The sequence below is a fragment of the Salmo salar genome, chromosome ssa29 (assembly GCF_905237065.1).
Source record: "Salmo salar chromosome ssa29, Ssal_v3.1, whole genome shotgun sequence".
NCBI classification, from domain to species: Eukaryota; Metazoa; Chordata; class Actinopteri; order Salmoniformes; family Salmonidae; genus Salmo; species Salmo salar.
In genome coordinates, this window is record NC_059470.1 from 19,639,626 (window position 1) to 19,648,445 (window position 8,820).

An 8,820-nucleotide genomic window follows, 5' to 3' on the forward strand; every position below is an offset into this window, starting at 1 on the left:
CTTTAAAATATAAGCTTAAAATAGACATGAGGGTCAAGGCAGAACAGCAGTAGGCTACCAGATTTAGAGTCAAAGATTAATAAGAGTTCATTTTAACAATGTGAAGGTCAGCCAACCAATAGCACATTGTAAATAAACAAAATCATGTGACTTTCACAGCAGGCCAAAAGTAGCTACGTCCACTGTAGCTGATATTTACCGCTTGTGTTAGTGATGAAACTGACTATTGTAATTAATTACTTTACAGGAGAGATATGTTATACAATATATACAGATGTAGCATCTTAATTTGACCTATATTGTCACAGCAAAATAATCCTGTAGCAACATGATTTTAATGATTAGTCCATAATGTTGCTTGTTCAGTGGTTAGGCTGTTAGCTGGCCAAAAGTAGGCTACATGAAAAGTGCAATACTGTTTATATAACCATCTGTTAGTGTGGGTTTTCAGTGAAATTATGTAAATCTCGAAGCTCATCTGCATTTCGTGCGTTGCAAGAAAACTCATCAATAATAGAATCTGTACATCTGTGAAAGTTGACTAGATTGATGTGTACAAACACCAAAATGTTTGCATTACAAATTTGGCAAGCTGTTATACTTTTCATGAAACACATTTGAAGACTTCACTCAAACCATTAGGAGGAATCTTGTACAACCTATTTTTTTGAAGATTATGATTGTTACCAGTTGTTGATTACCCCTTGGATACGTTTTGGTGGAAATAATTTCTACTGAAAAGGAAATAGACATACAAATACAAATATCAGTCAACTGACCAGCTATGTGTGGTTATGACTATTGTTAGGTCCTGTAATGATTATCTTTGCCCTCCTCAGCAGACTGCCTCTATATGCTTACCTTCAGGATGTCCGGTGTCTTGTGTCTCCCCCTGGTCTGTCTCCCCTGGTTTCCATCACTCTTTATAAAGAGTGTTACTCAGCCATATATGGAGATGGGCTATGTCATGACATAAATTAGACTGATTATTTCAAAAGATCTGTATTTGGGGCTAGAGGTGTATACCTCTTTGACCTATCAGGCTCGTTGTAGGCTATTCCAGGGTGGACAGAGGATGCACTGAAAGCATTACTCATGTTGTTTTACTTCTGAGTTTGTTATTGTGAGGTAGTTTGGATCGACAATAGCAAGCAGCAGGTCTTTACAGTACCGTTAGTCCCAAAATGAGGAAAAATAAGTTAAAACATCCTCATTTAATTTCATAACCTGTATTCAGCTGGTCATTTATGTTTTTAGGGATGTTAATGGTGTGTAATTGGATGTACAGCATAATGCAGTTAGATGTTCATTGACCTACTTAATCACATATTATTTATTCATCAGAGATGTTTGGAATAAGTTTGACTCCTCTAATGTTCACTGAAGGTGAGCATAGAGAATCTCAAGAACATTCGCACAGTAATAGAGACATGTGATTACATTTCCTGAGCACTTTCCTCTTGACAAAGTTATAGTAACCTGTGTAATGTGATGGCTAATGGGTTAAGAGTAACCTGTGTAGAATACTTAATAAGGAGTTGAGCCAAGGGGCATAAGGGCTTTGATTTATAGTAACACTCTCTGAAAGGTCGAGATAGCTGTCAATACATTAGTGTAAAGCTGTCTACAAGCAGTCAACAAGGTGATAATAAGTAGTTGTCATCGCCAGAGAGAGTTCCCCTCCTTAAAGACCCGTGCAGGGGGCATAGAGGTGCCTTACAACTTAACACCCTGGGTCTCCTTTCAGCAGTGATGTTACCTAATTAGCTTCCAGAGCTGAAAATATCACATGCTACTCAATGACACTGTTAAGGGTCGAATTCCCAGCTGTCGTGTGTGTGTGGGTGTGTGTTAATATGTGATTGGAGGGGAAACATTTGTATATTTCAATTTTTAAAATCACCTGTGTGAACCTCCACTCCCCTATGTATTTATTTGGACAGTAAAGCAAAAACGTTTCCTTTTTGGATTTGAGATAAAATGTTTCATATGAGGCGACAGTACAGAATGTCACCTTTTATTTAAGGGTATTATCAAACATCTCTTTTACTGTTTAGAAATGACATCACTGTATGTATCTGGTCCCAGCATTTGTCATAAGTATTTGGACAAATTCACATATGTTTATTAAATTAGTCAAAGTTTAATATTTGTTCCCATATTCCTAGCACGCAATGACTACATCAAGCTTGTGACTACTAACTTGTTGGATGCATTTTCTGTTTGTTTTGGTTGTGTTTAAGATTACAATGCATTCGGAAAGTATTCAGACCCCTTGAAGTTTTCTACATTTTGGTACGTTACAGCCATATTCTGAAATGGATAAAATCTTTTTTTCCCCTCATCAATCTACACACAATAACCCATAATGACAAAACAAAAACTCTTTTAAAAAAAAAAAAAAGTATTAAGAGCCTTTACTCAGTACTTTGTTGAAGCACCTTTGGCAGCGATTACAGCCTCGAGTCTTCTTGGGTATGACGCTACAAGCTTGGGACACCTCCCATTTCTCCCATTCTTCTCTGCAGAGCCTCTCAAGCTCTGTCAGGTTGGATGGAGAGCGTTACTGCACAGGTCTCATCAGAGATGTCCGATCGGGTTAAAGTCCGGGCTCTGGCTGGGCCTCTCAAGGACATTCAGAGACTTGTCCTGAAACCACTCCTGCGTTGTCTTGGCTGTGTGCTTAGGATCGTTGTCCCGTTGGAAGGTGAACCTTCACCCCTGTCTGTCCTCTCTCTACTTTGCTATGTTCATCTTTCCCTCGATCCTGACTAGTGTCCCAATTAAGCAATAAGACCAGAGGGGGTGTGGTATATGGCCAATATACCATGGCTAAGGGCTGTTTTTACGCACGACACAACGCGGATTGCCTGGACACAGACCTTAGCCTTGGTATATTGGCCATACTGTATGCCACAAACCCAGAGGTGCCTTATTGCTATTATAAACTGGTTATCAACGTAATTAGAGTAGTAAAAATAAATGTTTTGTCATACCCGTGGTATACAGTCTAATTTGCCACGCCGGTCAGCCAATCAGCATTCAGGGTTCGAGACAACCAGTTTATAATGACAGTTAGCCAGCATTTAATGTTGAGTATGTGGTAATGAATGTCCCTTCTGTTGACAAGAATCAATGCTTAAATTTACTAACTTAAAATCTACTGATTGTGTAAAAAAAAAGTGTAATCATTACCCTGAAGAAATATCAGTTCATGCTTAAAATATTGTCTCTCTTAAAGATTCATTTCAAAAGAAGCAACAGCCAAGATGATATTGATTGAATCCTAATTACCAGCATAATACATTTCACAGCATTGTTATGAAAGTTCTCTTGAGGACTGAGGACCAACTGAACTTTTCAAGTTTGTCTATTCGTTCTAAATGAGGCTAATGATGATTTAATCTAAATTACACTATAGTGCCTTGGAAATACGATGACATTGCTAAAGTAGGCAAATAATTAGTAGGAAACCACTTTGTCATCATTATGGTGTCAACAGGTTTACTTTAGGCAGATGGCAATGGTACAATTAGTTAGCAGATATCGTCATATATACCTAGCAAAACTACCGTGAGCTAACTAAAATCTGTTGCTTTCCACTCAGTCATCAGGCACGGACTGACCAGTACGATTTTCGAGCGTCTCCTATTGTTTGAGAGTATTTTGCACCTCTTCACAGAGTGACGGCTGTGATTTTTCTCTTTTACAGATTTGGTAAAATATACTTGCACCCTTGTAAGATTATCTATTTCTTCAAAAATAAGTTGACATTTAAAATACTTTTGGTGTTTACACGATTATTTATTTTATTTATAACTGCACAGGACCAAGTAAAAAAATGGGCAGTAATATATTATTTAAAATTCTAATTAATTTGGTTGTAGGGAATGATTCTCGTTTACTGTCTAATTTCTCACCTGTGGCAAGTAGCAGGTCCCTACAGGGTAAAAATATCTATTCAACCAGTTCTGAAAAAAAAACGCATTATTCTCCATTGCACTCCCCACATACAGGTCAAGGGTGCCAATATATCTGACCGCATCTGTAGCTAGTTAGCTGATGTTATTCTACATCAAAACATATGTGCATCTGTAGCTAGTTAGCTGCTGTTATTCTACATCAAAACATATGTGCATCTGTAGCTAGTTAGCTGCTGTTATTCTACATCTAAACATATGAATACTTCTATTCACTTCTACAACAATCTATTTTAGGCTTAACCTTTGTTTATACTTCCTCAGTCTGCTTCTGTTATGAGCACTGTCTGTCAGACTGAAGGAATGGCTGGGCACCTTTCCACTGATCTGCTGTTGGAACGTGTAACCTGACCCTCCTATGTGGTTTAAAGACAGTACTAACATTAGATTATCCATGCACCTGTTCTGACTGGAAGGTCATAGAGAACTCAACTCATGTCAGCTGATGACAATTCCGAATTCATAAGCATGACGTGATTAAGGACACAGAGAGCAAGTCATAGTGTTCCCTGCTCTACACTGACATGTTTTACAAGGAGTACATGTGCTATTAAGTTTTACAAAAATTAGGAGCACACAGACATTTAGGAGCACAATGAAAAGTATTCGAGGTAGTGTTTTAATGATAAGAATTGTCATCAATTACAAAATACAGGGTTAAGGAGCACCAGAAATAAATATCTTTAAGATTGAGAATATAACCTACATTAGGCCTATATGAATCCTAGCTACTTTTGAAGCAAATGTCCTGATGAAGGAAGTAGTTTTAGAACTGCCCATGACATGGTTTATGAATGTAAAATGTAGCCCGCCAACAGAAAAAAAAGAACATTTTGCCTCATAACTTTGAAACGGTTTGAGCTAGAAACAAGACATTTTCTCTGTAGTAATTGTGCAACCACGACTGTCACGTTTATTCTCTATACTACTCAGAGGCTGAGATACAGCAAAGCCTCATCATTACAACAATTATTATCTGTGTGGGGTTTTTTCTAGGTGCACTGGTGCTCCCAAATAATTTTTTTTTACTATTTTCTACATTGTAGAATAATAGTGAAGATATCAACACTATGAAATAACACATATGGAATCATGTAGTAAGCAAAAAAGTGTTAAACAAATCTAAATATATTTTATATTTGAGATTCTTCATAGTAGCCACCCTTTGCCTTGACAGCTTTGCACACTTTTGGCATTCTCTCAGCATTCCAGTTTCACTTGGAATGCTTTTCCAACAGTCTTGAAGGAGTTCCCACATATGCTGAGCACTTGTTGGCTGCTTGTCCTTCACTCTGCGTTCTAACTCATCCCAAACCGTCTCAGTTTGGTTGAGGTCAGGTGATTGTGGAGGCCAGGTCATTTGATGCAGCACTCCATCCCTCCAGGAAAGATGTTCTTACACTTAGTACATTACAATTGAAAATTACATACATTGTCATTGAGTTTCAACACTTCACATAGTGCAATTCATTCTCAGAAGAAGGAAAGGAACATATGAATTTAAACATCAGTGCATACTTTATCACCACACTGTTACGTGAAATAAGTTATCAATGTTCTTAAACCGAACTTCAATTAAACTACTCAGTTTTTAACCCATTATTATAGCCTTATTTCGAATACATTTCAACAGGTTATAGGGTTTCTGAGTGAAATCATTTAGTCAAACCTTTAATCATATCATTTCCATTACAATCCACCCGATTGACAAAATATTTCACATACACTATAACACATCTATTTTTATTGGATTCAGAAATGTCACACAAAATCTAACTAATTCGGTAATGTTACACAAAATCAAACTAATTCGGAAATGTCACACAAAATCAAACTAATTCAGTAATGTTACACAAAATCAAACTAATTCAGAACATCAAAGAAAACAAATGCATATACTGTCACAAAATCAAAGTAATTCAGAATATCAAGGAAAACAAATGCATATATTGTCAACACATACTTATCGATGACTGTTCTAAGCCTATCTCCAATCATAACACTTCGGATCAGGATTTTTGTTATGACCTTTACTCAAAGAAACAGTCTTCGTAAACTCTAAAAATGGTCTCATCTAACATGGGCTCCTCATAATTGAATGAATCCTCCACCAAGCTCGGCGGTAAGTTTTTGTCGTCCCACTGATCTGAACTTGGAATCGGTCCGTATCTCACCATCTGCGCCGTTATCGAACTCTCCAGAACCCTGGAAATGAGACCTATCGCACACGGGACAAAACAACAACCACATAACACAAACTCACTCATACCAGTGAAAGCAGCCCATAATATAGTTCTTACAACACTTTTCCATTTCCCAAACATGAGCTGTGTTATCAGGAATGTACGTGCAGCAATGAACCTAATCATTCTACCTACACCGTCCTCTTCTGCCAATAACATATCGAGAGTCAGTCTATTTTACCAGGTCATGAGGGAGGTGGCGGATAATTGGTCAGAGAACCCCTTTACTACATCCCCGGTTTCATTCATGAATCTCTGTTGCATTAACCCAATGATGTCATTAATCCAATCCACATTTTATTTATTGTCAACTACCAAAAGAACGTAGTGGTAAAGTCTTCACCTATTTGATTCATAGCTTTGTATTCATCTGGAACTTCCCTGAGGATGCCAATAGCATCCATCTAGACAAAGCTACTCCCATCCTGGTCAAAACTCCTCCTGTGCCTACTTTAGCCTCCTATAACTGGCCTCTTGATGACTAACTCGAACTGGTTGGACCAACAACCCCGGGCGCAAGTTCCTAACCACCCTTTGTGGTATCTTCTGTCGTATGCGTCCTTTACTGGTACTAGCCCACCCTATATCAGTTATAGGAGCTATGAGGTTAAGAATTTTCTCCTGTGCTTTCAAACCTAAGTCAGTCCCATTAACGATTACCTTTCAGCCATTAAAATCGTCTAAGTTCTCTGTGCCATTCTTGTATTTATAACACTGGTACTCATCAGGAGTAAGGTGAACCAAGGTTGTCACGGGCAGTAAATAACAGGAGGGATGAGTCAGGCGCAGGAGACTGAGGTCCGTTGAACAAAAACTTATTTAATACTGCCAAAGGGCAAAAATCCAAAATACAAGGCAGGGTGCACAAAAGATAAACTAAGAGAACGACTCCACTCTCAAAGTTAAAATGGGGCGCATCCTGGCAACCCTAATGCCTATCCAACACGTAGCACAAACAACTACGTACATAAATTCTGACCCCTATCACACGTAACATAAAACAATCCCGCACAAATCCTAACTAAACACAAACAAACTAAATACCCCCCCACTAATGACAAACACGAAACAGGTGCAACCTAAAACAGACATAACTAACAGACACTGAAACATAGATCGGTGGCAGCTAGTAGGCCCGGCGACGACGACCGCCGAGCACCGCCCGACCGGGGAGAGGCGCCACCTTCTGTGGACGTTGTGACAGAGGTGGGTTGGCTGAGTACTTCAATCCGGCCAACCCCAATTCCTGTACAGTTGTCTGCTTCCCCAGGAAATTGTTTAATGTTTACCTTAAATTCTACATCTTGATCTTCTTTGATTCCTTATTCTGTATGTCACTCCAGTGTATTATATAGTTTATCTTTTACTTCTTCTCAATGACAACGGTATCGTATGATTAGTATCGGAAGGTGGTGGATCTGAATGTATCAGAAAGGTTACCAAAACTATGATGCAGCTCAGAGTCCCTACTCTTCCCAAAAACCGCCAACCCTCTCCTGCCCTTAGTCTCTCTGCTAGGTACCACCCCATACTCACACCTCTAGGAGCACACAGTGATGAACGGTCGGGATAGAGAATCTTCATTAAGGAGGTGACCCCCGGACTCTGTTGGTACTCGGTTCTTCTCCTAACTCTGTGTGTGATCAGCAGTGCTCATATGTGTACATACCTTCTTGCAGTGGATAACATGGACCCAAGTGACTTTCTCAGTTTTTCTAATGGCAAAGGCAGTGGTTTAACAGAACCTGATATGGGCCTTCCCAATGGGGCTGCTTCCAGTCTTTTCTCCTCAGGGAATGGATCCACACCCAGTCTCCTGGTTGGATTGAGTGAATCACCTTCTCCTGTAATTCACCTGTTGGACACAAAACCTTGGACATACGGGTTTGGTTAACAAACAGTCTTCTCATGTGCTCTGCTAGTATTACTTCAACTTCTATGTCTACCTGTTCTGGTATCTCTAACTCTGGCATTCTATTCGTTCAACCCGATTAGCTAAAATGTCATCCATCATTTAAAGAGATAGATCCTAGTAAACCAACTCTAGGGATATAATCTTGACCTCATATTTTAGTTACCATAATCATGTCCACCAAGTAAGTTGGGAAAGCTTCTACCCATTTGCTATACTTATCTATTATTGTTAAACACCCCTTCTTCCCCTCTCTTCAGAATAGTGCAATAAGTCAATTTCCAAATGTTGGAATGGATATCCTACAATTATTTTTTTTAAGTAGTTATTCTCTAGGCCACTAGGTCTTTCCTAACCTGCAGTGTTTCCTTACCTGCTCTATCACCTGTTCTGCCATCCTACCCCCTGTTGACACCTGGCTCTGCCCATGTGTCAATATTGCCGCATATCTAAACAGTGTCTTTGGTAAGATTAGTAAATTGTCCTTGTCAGACCTTCTCTTGTGGGATTGCCCCCTTTCATTTTCCACATGTCCAATTCTCCCTGGGGCATTCATCCTTGGCTATCCTGTAACAATTCTCTGTCAAGTGTCTTTTCTTCTTTAAGATGTAACAACTACTTTCAACAAAATTATCATATATTTTCCTAGTGAATTTACCAAACATAACTTAAAATCAAAACTAAA